Below are 20,490 nucleotides of genomic sequence, written 5' to 3' on the forward strand. Positions count from 1 at the left end.
CCCGGGTCATGGCTAATCAGTCCGAACATTAAGACAAGGGTGACCAGCCTCACAAACCTCTGAATAGTATTATGTGAGCAATAAAACTGAACAGTTCCTCGGATGTGAACAATTATAGGCCCCATCCGGCTGAAGCTCCGCAACCAAACATGCCACCATGTGTCATTTAGTTGTATAGGTACCGTACCACCCATCATAATGTTTTCATTAGTTACAACAAACTGTTGGGCATGTCACTCAATGTAGAATGACCTGAAGGTAACACTATAGTCGTCGGCCGAGAGGATGATGGGAACCCCTACCTATCATTTGGAATTATGACATAGGTCACAAATATAAGATAGGTCAAGAAAAGTATATATATATATATATATATATATATATATATATATATATATATATATATATATATATATATATATATATATATATATATATATATATATATACAGTATGTGTGTGTGTGTGTGTTGTGGTGTGGCATTATTACAGGTTGCAAATATTTAGTTCACATTGAGCATGGCATGGACTGCAAAGTATAAATTTTAACAAAATTGATATTAATTTCAGAAGTATATAGGTATCTAAAAATTATGAAAGTAGAAAAAAAAAAGTATGCCGCTCTTCGCAAAACGAATGGAATCGATCGTTTTTTTTTTTTCTTTTCTGTAACTAGTATTTTACATTTTGAAGTAATCTACTAGTTGATAATCTTGGCTGGAAAACATATAACAGATATACGCAACAGTACACGAAAATATCGTATTTTATTTTTCTGTAACTAGTATTTTACATTCTCAAGTAACCTACTAGTTGATAATCTTGGCGGGAAAACATAAAACAGATATATACAACTGTACACGAAAATTCTACTCTTAAATTTTACAAAACACAAAACTAGAACAAACAGGAAACGGGTTTTAATTTCCAAAACAAGGGGAAACTAATAGATTGGAATTGTGCGTAGCAGGAGAGGTGTGAATAGACGAGGCATCGGTGCGCCTCCAACTATTTTAATCTCACGTCGGAAGCTGCAGCCAATAGCGAGTGTGATAGCGGCAGGAATTGGAATGGTGCTTGTTGTTGTTGGTGGTGGTGGTGGTATTTTAATGGCCGTCCCTCGGGCTGGAAATCTGTTCCCAGTTAGGTCTTGAGTTGTCGTTTTTACATCAGACGTTACATTTCTTCATATTTCCTTCAGTCTGGTGACATATATTTTCTTTGTAGGTGATTATTGCTGTCACCATTCGTTTTTATTCTGCTTAGGAGAGACTCTTCCTTCCGGAGGGGATTGTAAACTCCTTCACTACCATAATATTCTTCCTTGGTTGAATGAAAGTTACGTGGTGGACTCCTTAAAATGAAGAAATAAGCCATCTGACTGAAAAAGTTAAGGAGAAGTGAACATGGCGGCGTCAAGCAATAGATGAAATGACAAGTTTTCGCACACAGTATTATGTGGGTTTGTGATGGTAGAGGAATGGACTACTGACTGAAAATTCTCACTATCTCTCCTCACATGGGAAAGGGAAATTTTTGAGGATCTGAATGCCAATGAAGCAGTCTTTACCGGACTTTGACAAATCACACCATGCTTCAGTAAGCAGTGTGGTACCGGCGTGCAAGCTGGGACGTGAAGATGTGTGCGTCATGTGTTGCACCTAGGGGGGTTACTGGGCCTCATGAAACAACCTGTCTTTTTGCGACTCTGTTCTTCCTCGTCTTATTCTCTCTCTCTCTCTCTCTCTCTCTCTCTCTCTCTCTCTCTCTCTCTCTCTCTCTCTCTCTCTCTCTCGTGGATTTTGTCCTTGTCATATACAGGGTGCCTCAAGAAAAATGTGCCATAAATCAGGTTATTCTTGGGCCAATTTCTAGTAATAAGTGCTATATCACCATGGGTCTAATTCTCAACCGTTCCGAAGCTACAATGGCCTTACCGATGAAAATGATGCGTCTCGTAACACACTTATCAGGTCATCAATAACTGTAGCTCCGTTCAGACTGAGAATTGAACCTTTGTTGATATAGCGTAACTCAAAGTCAACAAAACAAAAAATTCTTGAAAAATACAGCATATAATTGTGTGAAAATACAGCATATAATGAAAGTGTGAAAATACAGCATTTAAGGAAAGTGTTCCACTTATAGCGAAAGTGTGAATGAAAGTGTGAAAAAGCAACATACAATGAAAGTGTCAAAATACTGCATATAATCGTGTGAAAATACAGCATATAATGAAAGCTTGAAATACAGCATATAATGAAAGTCTGAAAATACAAGTCTGAAAATGCAGCATAAAATGAAAGTGTGAATATACAGCATATAATGAAAGTCTGAAATACAGCATAAAATGAAAGTGTGAAAATACAGCATATAATGAAAGTGTAAAAATACAGCATATAATGAAAGTTTGAGAATATAGCATATAATAAATATCCCACTTGTAGTGAAAGGGTGAATGATGGTGAGAAAATACAGCATACAATGAAAGTGTTAAAATACAGCATATAATGTGTCAAAATACCGCTTATAATGAAAGTGATAATAAACTTTGGCGCACTTTTCCTTTGACACGCAGTATATCTTAGGTAATATCGCATAAAATGTAGCTACTTTGATATTCCCATGTGGTTCTGTTCACCGTCATAATACATATTCTTTTTCGCTCATAAAAACAATATTATTCCCTTCCGCATTGTAAACTTTGTGGTGTTCTGTCTGTGTCATATTCTTGTTACCTTGCTGCTGTTCTCCATCTCATACATAAATTTATTTGTCATAAATTATTGTTCTGACATTTTTTTTCCATTTATTACATTTATTTTATCTTGCAAATTATTATTCTAAAAGTTTTTCTAGTTTTTCTTCTTATAGGTTTGTTGTTCTCTTCCATTTATGTTTTTTGTTTCCTTTCGATGGTCTAAACTTGCTGTCTGACAGTTCATTGTTCACATAATATCGCTCAAGTAAGAGTGACTGATCATGCTCTAAATGTGTGGGGCAAGAGTCTAGCCTCGGGTCCCTACGCTCCAGATGTACAGTTAAAAGACTAAACGATGTCTAGACGAGTGTACTTGTTTTTGCCTTGTTTTAAATGTTATGTGTTTGTTATTTTGTTACACATTATGTTAATCTGTTCTCCACGCCATTGGCCCTCGCATGAAAAGGATAACTGGTATTCTGTTACAGCCAACGTGAAACAATTTTATTCAGGTGAGAGTGAGAATACGAGGGTAAGTGTTAACACCTCAGCACTCCGTAGGATGAAGTTTTAATGCGTTTAAGCCCAAAAAGATTCGGTGGACCAGACGCGCGTACACAGGATAACAATTCAGAGAAAAAACATATTTTTATTCATATAACTAGGTATTCAAAGTGGCATCTTGATCCTCTTGATCAAATTTAAAAATTGGAATGTTTCACGGTATTACGATTCGTATTTCGGGAGCCGTGATATGATATACTTGGTCTGTGAATTCCAGATTTGCACAGGAAGTTCAGAGTTACGTTTCTAAATCACTCTCCTCTCTCTCTCTCTCTCTCTCTCTCTCTCTCTCTCTCTCTCTCTCTCTCTCTCTCTCTCTCTCTCTCTCTCTCTCTCTCTGTTTCATCACCACCACCATTATCCTTATGTTTTTAATCAGGTTCCTCCATCTCTCGTCCTCTCTTCTTCATCTCCTTTAACGTCTAGACTCCCTCGCTTCGTTCATCTGAATATCACTCCCTTTCTTCCATTTTTGTCTTGCAGAAAGGTATGGAATTATAGTGCCATCTGCAATTCTGCCATACCTCCTGCCCGTTCCTTGTATCTCTTTGATATTAAATGAGAGAGAGAGAGAGAGAGGAGCGAAACAGCATGTGTTCTTTCTTCTCGAGCATGGATTTAAAAAAAAAAAAAAAGTAACCGGATGGAAAGGTATTGACTTCCGCCCCGACGGTTTCTAATAGTTGAAGGACATAGTAGTAGTTGAAAGACATAGTAGTTGAAAGATATAGTAGTAGTAGGACATAGTAGTTGTTGAAGGACAGAGTTGTAGTTGGAAGATATAGTAGTAGCTGAAGGACATACTAGTAGTTGAAGGACATAGTGGTAGTAGTTGAAGGACATACTAGTAGTTGAAGGACACAGTAGTAGTAGTTGAAGGACATAGTGGTAGTAGTTGAAGGACATAGTGGTAGTTGAAGGACATAGTAGTAGTTCAAAGACACAGTAGTAATTGAAGGACATAGTTGTAGTTTAAACACATAGTAGTAGCTGAAAGACATAGTAGTAGTTGAAGAACACAGTAGTAGTTGGAGGACATAGCTGTAAAGAACATAGTAGCAGTTGAAGGACATGGTAGTAGTGGAAGGACATAGTAGCAGTAGTTGAAGGACATAGTAGTAGTTGAAGGAAATAGTAGAAGCTGAAGGACAAAACAATTACAAGTCTCCGAACCGGTTTAGGACATGATCGTGAGAGAGAGAGAGAGAGAGAGAGAGAGAGAGAAATTAATGCCAGTTGACGGTACGAGGGCCATTTAGGGAAACATTCATTTATCGCTAAGCCGTCCCCGAAGTGATACATCCACGTTCGCAGCTGCAGTCCTGGGAAGAGAGGGTACGAGGGGATAAAGTAACACTGACCAAGAGTAGTGATGGAAATAAGCCTCTTGGTGTGCCTAATTCATAACAAGGGAAGAGTGATTACGTGGTCTGGCACATTATTTTCACGGATTTAACCCTCTCATGGTCGGGACAACTCTAGTATTCTATCTCAGCGGACTCAACGACAATTATAATCATTAGTGAGTGGGATCTAAAAGCCTGGGAGTTGAAAGTGAGCCACAGGAATGTAAGAAATTTAATGTATCCATTAACCTTTTCATGACAGGAACAACTCTGGTTTTCTTTTCCAGCTAATGCCAGGTAGTTATATCCATTTAAGAGTGAGTTGTAAGAGCTTCTGATAGTTAACTTGTATTTAGCTTCCTTTTTCTCTTGTCTTGCTTAAACCTGTTGTTGATGGTGGTGGTGTTTGTGTGGTTGTAAGTTTTCATTGCTCTGTAAACCTGTGTTAGTGGATTCTCTCTCTCTCTCTCTCTCTCTCTCTCTCTCTCTCTCTCTTCTTCATCTCCTCGAAATTCTCGAAATTCTCTCTTTAGGCCCTTTACAGGTTTGGACAATGTGTGTGTGTGTGTGTGTGTGTGTGTGTGTGTGTGTGTGTGTGTGTGTGTGTGTGTGTGTGTGTGTTTTGAAGCCATGTTAGTCGTTGTAAGGCCACGTAAGCTGAAGGTACAAAAAAAAAAAGGAAAAAGAAAAGAAAGTTATATATCAATGGTAATGTGTCTCAGTAAAGTGGCTTTGCTTGTCTGTATACCCGTTTACTTTCGTACTTATCTGTTTGTGGTGTTGTCTTAGTATGTTTGTCTCTCTGCCTACCTTTTATTTTTAATCTTTTTTGTCTGTGTATTTCTAGATATATGTAAGGTTATCTATCTAGTTATCTTCGACAACAAGATATATAAAACAGTTATGGATACATTTCAATTGAATTTGTGGATATGTGGGTCATAGGCTAAGGAAGAGCTCATTACGTATTTGTTGAGATCTTGCTTGTCTGGTATTGGCGTTGGCCGAGGTATGCGTTCTTTGAGTGCGGTCTGCTTGTTATGACTGTCGTATCATCTTCGTCTGTATATATGTATGTATGTGTGTATCTGCTTGCAAAATTGATTTTTTCATTATCTATCTCTATCTCTCTCTGAACCAGTTATCTTTCTAATTATGTGTGTATCCTCTTTGTCGTCCTTCCGTCCAGTTGTCTGTGTCTGCCCTTTTATATTCAGTAGATACTCTGAACTGGTATCCTATCTTTCAATTTCCGTGTCTTCTCTGTCTATTGACGTGTCTGTCGATCCATCTGCATATCAGTATATCAACTTGATTATCTGTCTGTGAACCTGTCTGTCTGTGTACCTGTCTATCCATCTGTCTGCCCACGTATGTATGAATCTATGACTGTCTATTTGTGTAAGTATTTATTAGTCTGTTAGCCTAGGCTGCCTATCTGTTAGTATCTAACAGCCTATCTCTGTTTATATGTCTGTCGAGATGTATATTTGCCTAGTCCCCTCTCTCCTTTAGTATCACTTATTATCTGCCAAGGTATTTATCACTTTATTTATCTAGCTTTCTGGCTATCTATATCAGCCTCTCTGTTGTAACGTGTTATGGACTATCACTTCCTGTTCCTCTTTGCTCTTACGTGTCCATGGCAACGTTGCTATGTTACCTTCCCTTTCTTCTTCTTCTCTCTCTCTCTCTCTCTCTCTCTCTCTCTCTCTCTCTCTCTCTCTCTCTCTCTCTCTCTCCCCGCTTATTCCCTTAGACTTCACACTTCTTTCTGTATACAAATATATTTTAATCCTTTTATTCATTTATTTTATGTTTTATTCTAATCAATTTTAATCCTTTCATCTCTACTAACGTGTTCTTCTCTGTATGTTTCCCTTTTTATTTATGCCGTTTTATCTTTTATTGTATTTTTCATCTTTTTCACCACTTACTTTGATCTCTGTGTTGTAATTGCCTACGCCAGCTAAGTTGCATCGATGTTATATATTCACCAGTGTTTGTTTGTCTGTTTGTGTACAAGATAACTGAAAATGTTATCGGATTTCAATCTGGTGGACAGGTGGACAGTCTGTTAAGACCTGATAAAATTTCTGAAGTGGACCCAAAACCAGATGCCTGAATAAATAATAAATGTTATTAACGTTGACAGAGGTATACGCTCTTTACGACTGTGCAACAGGGCAGACTAAGGCCGTAGAATTGATTTACTCCGTTAGACCGTAAAAGTATTCGTCTGGTAGGGAAGAGGAATTACAACAGCAAATATTTATTTATTTATTTATTTACTGGGGGAGCTTGCAGTGGTATTTGCTGTCTGGGTGCTTTTCAGCATCTTTTGCTCTCTAATTTTTATCCTTTATTTTATTTATTCTCTCTCTCTCTCTCTCTCTCTCTCTCTCTCTGCTAACAGTTATTCCTTCTTTCCTTTGTATTCTCTAGCTTTAGTCATACCTACCTTTATTCTTTTCTTTGTTTCCATTTGTTGTTCGCTGCTTTCGTCCCGTTTTAGTAGTTCTGTTGTTTTGCTGTTTCATGTTTGTTTCATAATTATTTCCGAATATTTTCTTTTTATTCATGTTTCCCTTTTTTCTCGTTGTTTCTCTTAATATTCTGAATAGTTGTATACATCTCTTGTTTAGATACCATTTTATTACTTTCCATACTCCTTCCTCCACCTCTCTTTTGCCTCGTTGTTGTTGTTGTTGTATCTTTTATGATTCTGATTCTCCTGTTCATCCTCATTTATTTTTATTCCTTACCTCCTTGTCTGTTTTCCTACTCTTTCTTTTTATTAGGTTCTGGTTATTTCTCCCCTGTGTTATTGGTCATGTAATTACCCTGTACTACAGTACATGGAATCGTCCCATATTTTCTCTTGGTTTAACTTTTTTTTATTTTTCAGTGTCTTTCCCTTTACATATTGCTGTTCTTCTCCTTTGCTGTATATGCAGACAATTGTATTGTTCTCTTTCACTGTGTATTTCTGTTCCCTTTGGTTTTTATTTTTTTTTCCTTTTGTAATTTTCAGTTCCTCTTACTTTTTTTTTCTCCTGTGTTTCCTAAATATTCTCATTGAATGTATTGTTTTTTGCTCTATTTATTCGTTTTCTGTAGCCGAATACTCCTCTGCCCCCTATTCTTAGCTCTTCTGTTAATCCCCTTTTTCTTCTGGATATAATGCATTTTTTTTAATGCTTTCATGTGTTGTTGTTTTTTGGCTTACGTATTCCAGGTCTTAGCCTTCATTTTATGTTTTACGGTACTCTTATTCTCTGTTGATTTACTTGCTTCTTGGACTTCCCTTCGGACTGCCTTTTGTTAGTATTTTAAATGAACCTTTTTTTTTTTCTCCAGTCTCAGTGTTTACTTATATTTGTCCTCGATTTATATGTTATGTTGTATTCTTCTTTTTACATTTCTTGTTCTTTTAATTTATACAAAAGGTATGTGATTATCCTGCTTCATATTATATTTCCTTTTTTTATTACCTTGTCATATCGTATTATCTTATTTCCCCCCGCTTTATTCTGTATTATTAAATTCTCTTTTGGTTTATGTTTATTATCTCTTTTGCTTTCCATGATATCTGTTGTTTGCCTTTGCGTGTTTCTGTTGTTATCTCTCGACTTCAATGATACCGTTCATCTCGTTTCATTTATATATTTCTGTTTTTCCATTTCATGTACAGTTTTTTTTTTTTATCTGTTCTTTTCTCCTGTATGTTCTTATATTTTCTTCACGTTACTTTTCTTCACGTGACTTACCTTGATGTCTGTTGTTTTCCTTTACCTGTTTCTGTTGTTATCTTTCAGCTTCAGTGTTACCGTTCACCTTCTTTCATTTACATATTTTTGTTTTTCCACTTCATATACAGTTTTTTGTTTATCTGTTCTTTTCTCCTTTATGTCCTTATATTTCCTTCACGTTAACCCCTTTACTACGACGCCTTGCTTTTGGTTTATGCTTGTTACTGTTGGACTGTTTTTTGACTCGGGGGAAACTTTCAAACTGGAGGGGTTAGCTATAGCCCTTATTAACCTCTTAACACCTGGAGGTCTTCATAATAATAATAATAATAATAATTATTATTATTATTATTATTATTATTATTATTATTATATCGTCTGGGTGTGGTTTGATCAAAATAAAAAATACTCAGTTATTCTGAAGGGGTTATCTTTCGTCCTTTTTTTTCTTTAGTTTTATGTTCACTTATGCATTTTGTAAACCTCTTTTGCTTTATGTAATCATTCTCTTCTGCTTGAGTTCTCGCTCATACCCCAGTGTTATTAGTTCAGATACTGTCCTCAACTTCCCTCTGTTTTGGTGTGTTTTTGGATGCTTTTCTTTGTGTTTGTTGTTTTCTTGTGTATGCGAGTCATTTTGTGTCCTGTGTTTTATATTTTTGCTTCATTTAGTTCTGCTAATTCATATATATATATATTTTTTTTTTGCTTGTACATTATTACATTCTTTTCTTCCCGTCTTGCTCAGGCTTCTGTGACTCAGTCGACTGAATAAAATAATCTGACCTTAGCTGGAATAAAATGCGAGAGAGTTAGGTGACCATCAGACGGTACACGAGTTAGCCCTTGATGTTATGTATTCACTTTGTTCCTCTCTGTCTTCCCGTTTTATTGCCTCTTGTTTCATTTTCCTTGCACTTATGTATAGTGGAATTATATTTCGCGTATGTTTTTGGACTTCCTTCGTTTATTATTTGTGGTGATGTTTTCTTTACAAATTTCTCTTCTTGTTGCCCCCTTTACGCGTCAGGTATTCACCTTACATTTTTTTTTTTTTTTTTTTTTTTGTCTACACACTTATGGTATTATTTTCTTTTTAATGTTGTGTTTTCTTATTCTCTTTGCTTATTTTCTTGTTTTCCCCTGCCTGTTAGGCGTAGTGTTATACCAGCGTTCCGAAGCGAAAGCTGGTGTTCTGTATTGGTCGTCGTGTGTGTGTGTGTGTGTGTGTGTGTGTGTGTGTGTGTGTGTGTGTGTGTGTGTGTGTGTGTGCCCAGTTGTTGTGTGAACAAAATAACTCGAAGTACTTTTTAACCGCGTACCTAACTTGTTCGAAGGAATGAGGGTCGTTATCAAAGGTCACGTTCACAGGGCTTGGTTAAGCTTTGACCTAACATGGTCAGTACACAAATTTTTAACTCAGTATACACCAAACATCTTTGACGGGTTGTGGGTTAGGCAAGAATGAAGGGTTGTGGTTCTGAGGACAATCAGTCTAAGGCCGAGGTCACAGGAAAGTCAGAGTTTGCCCAGTGCGTCGGTGTGTGAATATAATAACTAAAACGCTTTGATCTGATACAGAACAGACTTGGTGGAAAAGGTGAGAATCGGCCAACGGCTTAGCTCATTCTTTATTAGGATAGTAGGTGACAGGTAAACGGCGTATTGCACTGTCAAATTAAATCGTTTTTATCCGATGTAGAGCAAACTTTGAAGATGGGTTCATAATAACGCAAGGATAAAAGAATTCGTTTTTTAGAATAATCAGTCGGAAGTTCAGGTCACAAGAAAAGGTAAGGTGTCAAGGCTGCAGTCATATGATTTGGACCAGATGTATTAAGGGCTAGGCAGGAATGAAATATTTTGATTTTGAGAGCAATCAGTCAAAGGTAAAGGTCACAGGGCAAAGTCTAATGTTTGGGCCTTACACCAAGTGTTGGCTGCGGGTACAGCACTGTCTGAGAGCTCCTTTTATTTCTTTGTTAATTTCTTTTCTTCCAATCGGTGTCGTTTATTCCATTCTCCATCTTGCGTTTTCCTTTCTTCTTTTAGCATTTGTTCTCTTTGTTGTGTATACTGCTGTTCCCTTTTTGCTTGTAAGCTCTTCGTCTCTTTTACCAGCAGTATTATTCTCTTCGTAACCCACTTTTTTTTTGGGGGGGGGAGGGACTGATCAATTTTGCTTCTTTCTTTTGTTATTCTGTTTTTTCTCGTTATTTCCTTTTTAAATGTGTTAAATGTTCATTCTGTATTTACATCATGGCCTGGGCTGTATTCTTCTCAGTTTAATACCTTCAGTCCGATCATATTTTTTCACCTTAGTGTAGCTACACCTTTCGACTGCTTTATTCAGATTTTCAGAAGCTTTTCGAACTGGAGAGGCTAAACTAAAGTCTCTATAATTCCTTCAGTATTTGACGCCTCCCTTAAAATTAAATGAAATTGTCTACCAGCATCAAGAACAAAAATAAAACTCCGTCATCGATTTCCTTCTTAACTCCGGTATTTGTACTACATTCTTACACCCATCTACTTTTTCTCTAATCCTCCAATGATTAGGGTAACTCTAGTAGTATATTCCACCTCCAGACGATTTTATTCAGCTGAGAAAGTCATAGGAGTCTGAGAGTGCTAACGTCAGCGGAGTTTACAGAAATAGCGTACATGGGAAGACTGACGTGCCACAAACAGAAATATGCTGGCAAGATAGAGGGTGCCAGAAAGTCGCCAAAAAACGCGAAATTGCCAGCCTGTCTTATATTTATCGATCAATTTGTCTGTGTGGGTGGCATCCATCTGTGTATCTGTCGATCTGTGTTTGTCTCCGTGTCTGTATATGTCTGTCTGCCTTCGTATTTATCTTTTTGTCTGTCTGTCCAACTGTATATCTGCAGTATCATCACCACCACCACCATCATCATCGTCATCTATGCATAAGAGGTTAAAACATTGACATCATATGGTAATCCACCGTAGTAGGGCCACACTAGGCATGTAGATGATGAAAACATTCCGATGTCAGGAGTGGGATTCGAACCCAGGCCCGGAAGACCGGACTGCGACCTGAACGCAGCGCCTTGGACCGCTCGGCCATCCTGACTTCGTATTTTCGGAGCCGGGCATATTAAGTCATAGTGAGAGAAACGTGTTGCGGTGATGATGGCTAGACATTTTTCCACCAATTAAAGCCACTTATGTCTTTTTAAAGCTTATTCTTGCCGTCCCCAGGCTTTTTTTTTTTTTTTTTTTTTTCCCTGACCAGGAGAGACTATTTTGATGGGGAGAGGATAAATAGGGCGAACTTACCTAAAGCCTCTCGACATGACACTATGCATGCCCGCTAACTTGAGGGAGTAAAAACGTAACTGATGGCTTCTACCCCCTCATCTCCCCACTGTTTATAATTTACTTCACAGCGTGCATTCTTGGTCATGCCTGGTGAAAACTGAGTTTGAAATTCCAAATTTTTTCAAGAATATTTTATTGATCACGCATGGGTATTCCAGGGTCGGACGGCTGTGGCTATAGGCTTTCGATAGATATTGCATACTTATTCCAGATAATTGATTACTAAGTAGAACTAGACAGCACTCAGTGTGCGTATACCTCCGTCAATGCCATTGCCATTAAAAAAGATCCGTATCCGGATCCGGGGAGATATTGTGTGGAATACATAGGATCCGGATCCGCTCCAAAATTTAATCAATTCTTCCTTGAACCATGGCACACTCTTCCACAAAATTTTATTGAAATTCATTGAGAACTTTTGGAGACATTGTGCGGGATACTCAGGATCCGTATCCGCCCCAATATTGATCAGTTCTTTCTTTGCCCATGGCCCACTCTTTCACAAAATTCCATTATGATTCATTGAGAACTTTTGGAGATGTGTGGAGAAACAGACAGACAACTATAGGTGAATACATAACCTCCGCCAACTCGGAGGTAATAACAACGGCGTAGAGAGCAAGAGGAAAATAGAAAATACGTCGACGGAGCGAAGGGGCTAAAGTGAATTTATCTGGGGGTTGCAAGAATCACTCGAGTGTCGGTAGACACTCTGTGTAGGGAAGGAGCCGACGCTCCCATAAGCATAATCGTGTCACCCAAAATCGGAGGTATGAAATATTTTCAGGCATCTAGCTTTACTTAATCCTAATCCTTGTTTATACCTAAAACATCTAAAGTAACTGAAACAACTCTAACACGCTAATAACACAATTGACAACAATCCCGATTTCTCCATGTTCATCTTTCATTTTCTTTCTTTTTTAAAAAACCTCTCTAGCTCTAAAGTGGCAAATCCAATCACTTGACTATTTCCAGGGGGTTTATTCTCCACTGGGTCAGAACCTTGGTAAATGTTGCCCGAAAAAGATCATAGGTAATAGGGGTCAGGAATAGGTCCGTTTACAGCTTTGATCCGATTTAGATATAACTTGGTAGAAGTGCAGAGGGTAAGCAAAGGGAGGTGTTTTGCTTTTTAGAACAGTTGGTCAGAACTTATGGACACAGGACAGTGTCAAATTTTTGGCCCTTAAACTTAAAAATTTTTTGTTTAACTTGGATTAAACTAGAGGAAAAATTTAGGGTTGACCGTAGATGAAATTACTCTATTTTGAGAACGGTTGGGCAAAGATTAAGGTCACGGGGTAAAGTCACCTTAAGCACAGTTGATCAGTGTTAACCAAATATAGTGGAAGGATCTGTGGTCACGCTAGGGTGAAGTATTTCAAATTCGAGAACAATGGGTCAAAATTCAAGGTCACAGAGCTAGATCAGAAATTCGATCACAGACCGATCACGAGTCGTGGGTTTTACACTCTCTATGCTCCTTCTCGTTATTTTCTCAAAAAAAAAAAAAAAAAAAAAAATCTTCGGCTCGAGACATTTCCGAATGGGGCGGGTTAGTCAAAGCCTTTAGTAATCCCTTCACTGCTACGACGCTGTTAAAGTGGAAAAAAAAAAAAAAACTTTTTGCTGTATGCATTATATTATCTTACGAATTTTTTGGCTTCAGCTTTACATTTTATAGGAGTTTAATAGACTGTTCTTAACGGCGTCTATGCGGCAAGTTTCCTCAGTTAAATAGAACCGTCTGGAGATATGCACTAGTACCCTGGCAAGACAGAAATATGACATAGTCGTTGTGACGGGACTATTTAAGAGTGTAAATGGCCCCTTCGCTATGAAAAATCCCTCTTCAGATAAATATTTGATGAACTATATATTGCACCTTAATACCCTGTGTTGCAATGACAGCTCTATCTGCTGTTATGAAGAGCGCAGATATTTAGGCTGCGTCTTGAAATTATTATTCGGTCATTTAAATAAGGGTAAGATAAAAAAAAAAAAAAGAAATGCATAGTGGAGGAAGTTGCATTACATTGCCTCTGGGTGCTGTATGTGAAAAATATAATGAAATTAATTTTTCTGTGCTAATCACTAATCCTCAGCCCGGTTGGAATCTCTCTTCATCAACAGAAAATCTCAGACATGTAAAAGAACTTCGGGCCTAGACTATACCAATTCAAGTCCCCTCCCCACACACACACACACACGTGTGTGTGTGTGTGTGTGTGTGTGTGTGTGTGTGTGTGTGTGTGTGTGTGTGTGTGTTTATATCTACTTGTTGGATATTGCTTCTTTATATACACAATTTGTCAGTTTATCCTCTCTCTCTCTCTCTCTCTCCATGTCTGTATATATGAGTTTCATCACATTTTCGCTTCATGTGTATGTTATTCTCTGGGGTCGCGGAGAGAGGAGGAATTGTTTAGCTGTTTGCTGTAATATCCATTACCTTTGAGAGAGAGAGAGAGAGAGAGAGAGAGAGAGAGAGAGAGAGAGACAGACAGAGACAGAGACAGAGAGAGAGATTTGTGTTCTGTATGACAGATAAATATTTAGATTGATGATGCATAAGTTTATACACCATGTTTATTACTCAGTGCAGTGTGCTGGCTGTGGTATTCGCCCTCTGGAACAGTTATAATCGCCTGCAATAATTTCAGACGTAGTAGACGTGACAGACAAATAGTAAGAATATCGTGGACAAACGTCGGAAGCTGAGGTAGTATGAGACATATGTTCATGCGAAGTGTGTGAGTTGTGGCCTCGTAATGAAGGATTTAGAAAAGTTTGTGTGTAGTAAATTACACTATTGTTGTCATTTATATACTTATCTCGGAATATCACGCCTTGCCACTGATGTACGGTATGCATTTCTCATATTACCATACACAAGCACACCTCTCTGCCATTCAGTCCAGTGCAACACCTCATTTCACACCTAACTGCCAAATCATACACTGCTACATACACCTCACTCGTGTCATGCACCACACAGCCACATCCTACAGTACCTTACCTTTCATCACTACACGTTGTTGGTGGTAGTGGCAACCATCATCCACTCACTTAGTGCAGTGCTACCTACTTCCCCTTTCTCATTCTCTCTGTCTGCCCTCGTCTCTTCCTACTTCTCTCTTTCCTTTCTGTCACTTTCATTATTCTTCTCCACATCAGGTGGCCCTACACCATTGATAAGCCTAATGGTTTCGTATAACCCAGGAAACCATTTACAGATCTGGGTAGTAACCATATAACCAAATAGAGGGATGAAGTGGAGCCTACTATGGTGACCCTGTTAACTGGGTGGAGAGACAAATGTGTCATCCATCCGGGAACCAAATTTCCACGATCCCCGCACCTCGCTATGGTGCGACGCTGTCAGCCGTAAGGGAGCGTCGGTCCACTCCATGGAGTGGCCGTTTAGGGTCGGTTTATTGCCTTCGGTTGATGGATCTGCTCAGCCTGACAGACTGGGGTTGGTCGATATCAACAACAACAACTACACGTTACACACACTTCACAGTGCCACACATCATACTGCCATTATTTACACTTTAAACTACAGTATCTACGCATTGCCTGATAACAATTTCATAACTAACACTAGCATACTGCACACTACTACGACTTGCTAGTCATCCCATTGCCACACCTGACTGTTACCGCGGTGAAATTTTCCAGCACTAGCTTAATGAATATTTCCTTTTTTCTCACAGTTCCTTACTTTTTTTTTCTTATCCCAATGTTGATTGTGGCTGTTCTTGTTGTTGAAAATATGTAAAAAACGGCTAAGTTCATCAAAGGGTCTCGTTTTTCTTCGTAGAATTGTAATAATTTAATAGAGGTGTGACCCATTTACGCAGGTTGCCTAGTAGTTTTTGAACGTATGTAAGTGTCCTTTTTTCTAGTTTCTGTATCTTTCTTACCTTATGTATAATAGAGAAATTATGATAAGGATGATGATAATGATGTTAATGATGAATATGCGGCACTTCATTACGTAGATATTTATTATTTATTTATTATTTGCTTGTTTTTTCATATATGTGATTCGTCAGAGCCACATCGAGTGTCAGTCAAAACTGCAACACATACACCACCTTAATTCCTCATACAACAATAGAGTGCCTCTTTGATCATCAGCTTCAAGGCCCCCCCCCCCCACACACACATGCACATCATCACTTTCCGTTGAGTTCTTTCACAATAAAAGAGTTGCTCTTCGAACGACCAATTCCTCCAGTCTCATAAACTCAAGTTTTACAGACCAACTACTCTCCAGTCTTCCAATGTCCACCCCTCACAAGCTTGCTAAAACAGTGCATACATACATAGAGAGAGAGAGAGAGAGAGAGAGAGAGAATTACATAGTTATACATGTACACAGATCACACAGACGAATTGACCGGTGGTAGGTAATTTCGTCTTTAAAGTTAGAGAAATCCTTACTTCCATACTCACGTAGTCAGAAAAAGGATTGAGGAAATAAAACTTCCTCCACCCACCTCTCATCAGGTTAAAAAAAAAAAAAAAAAAAAAAAAAAAACGGTAGAAGACAGAATTATCAACAAAAATGACAAGGGGAAATACTTCGAGGGACATTTTATGGGAAAGTCTAAAACTGGATTGAAGTATGCAGTTATTGAAACGTCAGAATAACTGGAATCACTCAAGCATTATTATGGGACAGACAGATATTAACAGACAGAAATATAAATATAGCTGACTATAGATAGATATAAATATAGACAGACAGATAGAGACAGAAAGAGGGGGTGGAAGGAGAGAGGAAGTAGACGGCGTCGCATGAAGGAAAAACGAGATACGTATTGGTAATTGGATAACGGTACAAGAGAGAGAGAGAGAGAGAGAGAGAGAGAGAGAGAGAAAGAGAGAGAGAGAGAGAGAGAGAGAGAGAGAGAATTTTCTTTTAATGGAATCTGAACTAATTGGCCAGCTTAGAAAAATGGTTTGTAAATAATGAACGGAAGAGATGAGCCTGTCATGTGAAGGCACATCCTCGTATGTTCACACATACGCACACACAAATATGTAATTTTCCTTGGGTGCATATCTGTGTCTTTAATAATAATAATAAAAGTAATAGTTACCTACCTTCACTGTGTAGCCACAATAAGGAAACTTCGGCATGGGGTACAGAAGGTATTTTTAATATGAACAAAATCTGGTGACCCAAGGGTAACTTGTGTACCTGAAGAGAAAGGTGTCGAAGAACGCATGTGTAAATTGTACGTTTGTCTCAATAACTGCCTAACAGTATGCTTAACTCTGACCAAACTCCTTTCAGATCATAAGGGGGACCACAACTATTTATCTGGAAAGTTACAGCTTCAAAGCTTTTACGGTTTTCTCTAAAATGTGTTGCAAAGAAAAAACTGAACAGATTTAAATTCGGTACTTTCCACTAGGCTAAATGGCAAAATATTCAGCCAAAATTATTCAGCAAACATTTTTATCATAGGATTTTCAACAAAATGGCTGTATCTCAATTAGCTTCTGAGATATTTCACTTACAGATGTGCAATTTTTAGAATAAATATGAGTATCACTTTCAAAAATAGGTTAAGATCATATACATTTGGCACATGGACTTGGGTTACCCTAGGGTACCTTGAGGTGTAATATCATCCAAATCGAAGAAAATGCAATAATAATAATAATAATTATGACGAAAACAAGAATTCTCGCCATATATGACTAGAACTCTGTAACTATCCTGCGGACAGTCACTAGTCTCCACCTAGTGTTTCTTAGAATGACCTTGACCCCAATTGGGAGATTTGGATTATTTCTATCAGCTATGGCCCATACCAGGACACATAACGTGGGCCATTCAGATTCCATGCACAGGTGGTATTGAAATCTTCAGTAGACACAACCAGCTTATCTCGTTCACAACATAATACGGATATGACTCTGAAATGTCCTTCCAATGCGCGTAAATGATTTGAATTTTTTTTCTATTCTCAATGTCCCATGCCAGGACACATAACCTGGGCCATTCAGATTCCTTGCGCAGTCTTCTGTTCTCCTGGAATCGTTGCGAGACTCTGAGGCGGGAATAGTAATAATACCAGCGAAAACAAGTCACCACGTATGTAACAGGTGGAGACTAATAATAACCGCTTTAGTAGCAATCAGGCAGCCATTTGGCTGAAAATGTACAATGTGTGTGTGTGTGTAATTCACCGGGTCGGTCAGGATCACTTGATGGTCGTTATCGTCAGCATTTTACCCTCCCGGAAGGGAGCTGAGAGCTTATATAGTCCGATCTAAGGGCAAGGCTGTGACCTTCACACACACACACCCGTCCTCTTGCTCAAGGGGGACAGTAACCACCCACTTCATCAGTGAAACTTCTCGCAACCTGAGCGAGGCGCGAACTCCAGTCTACCAGTTGGCAAGCGAGAACGTTACCACTGCACCAGCGAGCGGTGTGTGTGTGTGTGTGTGTGTGTGTGTGTGTGTGTGTGTTACGACTATTGTTCTATCATGTGTAGAGACAGTGAAGATGAAATTCAGTATGGTGGCATTTCAAGTAGCCAGCACCTCCCTCTCATGGTTGCATCAGAGTCGTATAGCTTCCACGAACCACGGGCCTCTGGGATACAAATAGATAAATAAAAGTTTTCGTCCAACATCACACTGTTTATTTACTTGGTGCTATACTCCAGTATCTCTGTCTTTCCCAGCCTAGTATGGTTGCACCTGACTCGTAGGCCTATAGCTTCACAGGTCACCACGACGACAAGCCACTGAATTGAAGGTTCTGGCCATACTTATCGTAAATTTAAGTTGAATAGGAGTGATCTGATTTAACAGTAGCAACAATGTATGGGAAGGACTAACAATGAACATGAATAAAAATGATCAGCCTTAGTACAGTAAGCAGTTAGTCGTCGTCGTTGTCACTGATGCTTTTCAAATATCACAACTTTTTTCCCATACAACTGATACTGTAATTTCCAAGGTACTGGCAAATATGCTCTCTCTCTCTCTCTCTCTCTCTCTGCTAACTCATCGCCATATCTCTGCACCCTCTCTGCCCTCACCTTACCCATCAACTCTCTCATTCCATCATTCTTTTCACCTTCTGCACTTCTACCTTCCTTCCCCTAACCACGATGTCTTCACGATTCCCCCATTTATGCATACATCTCTGACGGGCTTCCACCATCTGCCCGTGTCCACTCTCCTTAGTAAGATGGACGAATTTACACTCTCTCTCTCTCTCTCTCTCTCTCTCTCTCTCTCTCTCTCTCTCTTATAATCAATGAGTACTCGTGGCAAAACTAAACATCGAAAAAGGCGATATATGATGAGGCATTACTGTAGTTAAAAATACATCAGAAACTGTCGTACTGCACAAATAAGACTGAATTATTTCCTATCAATGTAAGGATATGCGTTTCTTTTCACTGGCTAAAATGAATGTATCTTTTCTAAGCTCGTTTTTTTTTTCAGGGCAGACTGTACCGAAATTCGTTGTAAAAAATACACTTCACTCCGATATAAACCCTGAGAAAAAGAGGTTCAAGGTATACTAAATATTTCTAGAGACGGTTTCTCTTTCACGACGATGGTAATTTTATTTTTATTTGTACCAACCCCTGGCAGTAGATAGATGGATAGATAGACCAACCCCAGGTGACTTTACTTGACTCTGGAAAGACTTCTTGTACTAAATGGGATAATGAATGACTCCAGTTCGAAATCTCTCTCCCAACCTGACTATAAGCGACTGTAGATACCAGGTGGGAGACTAAGTTCGTCTGGAGATAATCAGAATTAATAAAAACGATGTCCTTGAGCTGGTGGGGAAAAATCATTTGCATGTGCTCTAGAAAAGTGCGAGAGACTTAGAAAATGAGTGAATAGATATAGACACCATTATCTCCTTGACTAATCTACGAGAAGCCCTTCCTGAGTTGAATAATGCTGTCTGGTAGCAGGAATAACATCTTAAAGGTGTCATCATACTGAATAGCTTTTTTTCTAGAGAAGTTACTTAAGTCTTGCATGATAGTATCAACTCTAGTGTTCTATTCCAGCTACCACCAGATAAATGTTTTTTCATCCAAGAAATAGTAATAAGAACCTCATTTAACTTCATACCATACTTTATACTGGGGAAAGAAATTATACAAGCATCCTTCACTCTGTCTAGGGTGTCACAAAATATCAGCCTTTTCATACAGTTGTTAATGCATATTGGGGTAATTAGCAAATCGGCTTTATACGTAAGACACAGTGTCCGTGTGTGAATGAATTTCCTTTATACAAGAAAACCTGGTAGCCAGAAGGGAATTCTAGGGATATGATACATTTAAGAAAATTCTAAGAAAAATAGTAGAAATTTCAAGGGAAATGAGTAGGAGGGTGGAGCGGTTACTTTACGTGATTTCGTATTCAAATAGTATGTAAAAAAATACAGATGATGAACGTTGCCAGAGATCTGTCATTAGTCTGCACAGCAGTGAACAAAAGTTCACAGACACTTTTATGCCGGCTATAGCAGTGGAGGGTCTACATGAACTGTTTTTATGTGACAGCAGTATTAAGGAAGGGAAGAGGTTGTGTAGATCAGATATTCATTCTTAGATCTTTAGTGGAAAAGTTTCTAGAGAAGGGAAAGAAGTTGTATGCGGCTTTCATGGATTTAGAGAAAGCATATGACAGGGTGGATAGACAAGGATTGTGGAAAGTGTTAAGAATATATGGAGTAGATGGGAAGTTGTTGAATGCTGTGAAG

At 38.5% G+C, this 20,490-nt stretch overlaps 1 non-coding gene across 1 annotated transcript; it reads right to left on the bottom strand.

The window, feature by feature from the left end:
* Nucleotides 1–11,379: 11,379 nt before the first annotated feature.
* On the bottom strand, nucleotides 11,380–11,463 carry TRNAL-CAG (transfer RNA leucine (anticodon CAG)). Its single transcript has one exon. It is a non-coding gene; the product is annotated as a tRNA-Leu (tRNA).
* Nucleotides 11,464–20,490: the final 9,027 nt, after the last annotated feature.

Source organism: Coenobita brevimanus, chromosome 23 (assembly GCF_032717465.1).
Source record: "Coenobita brevimanus isolate Jiangsu-jjx chromosome 23, ASM3271746v2, whole genome shotgun sequence".
NCBI lineage: Eukaryota > Metazoa > Arthropoda > Malacostraca > Decapoda > Coenobitidae > Coenobita > Coenobita brevimanus.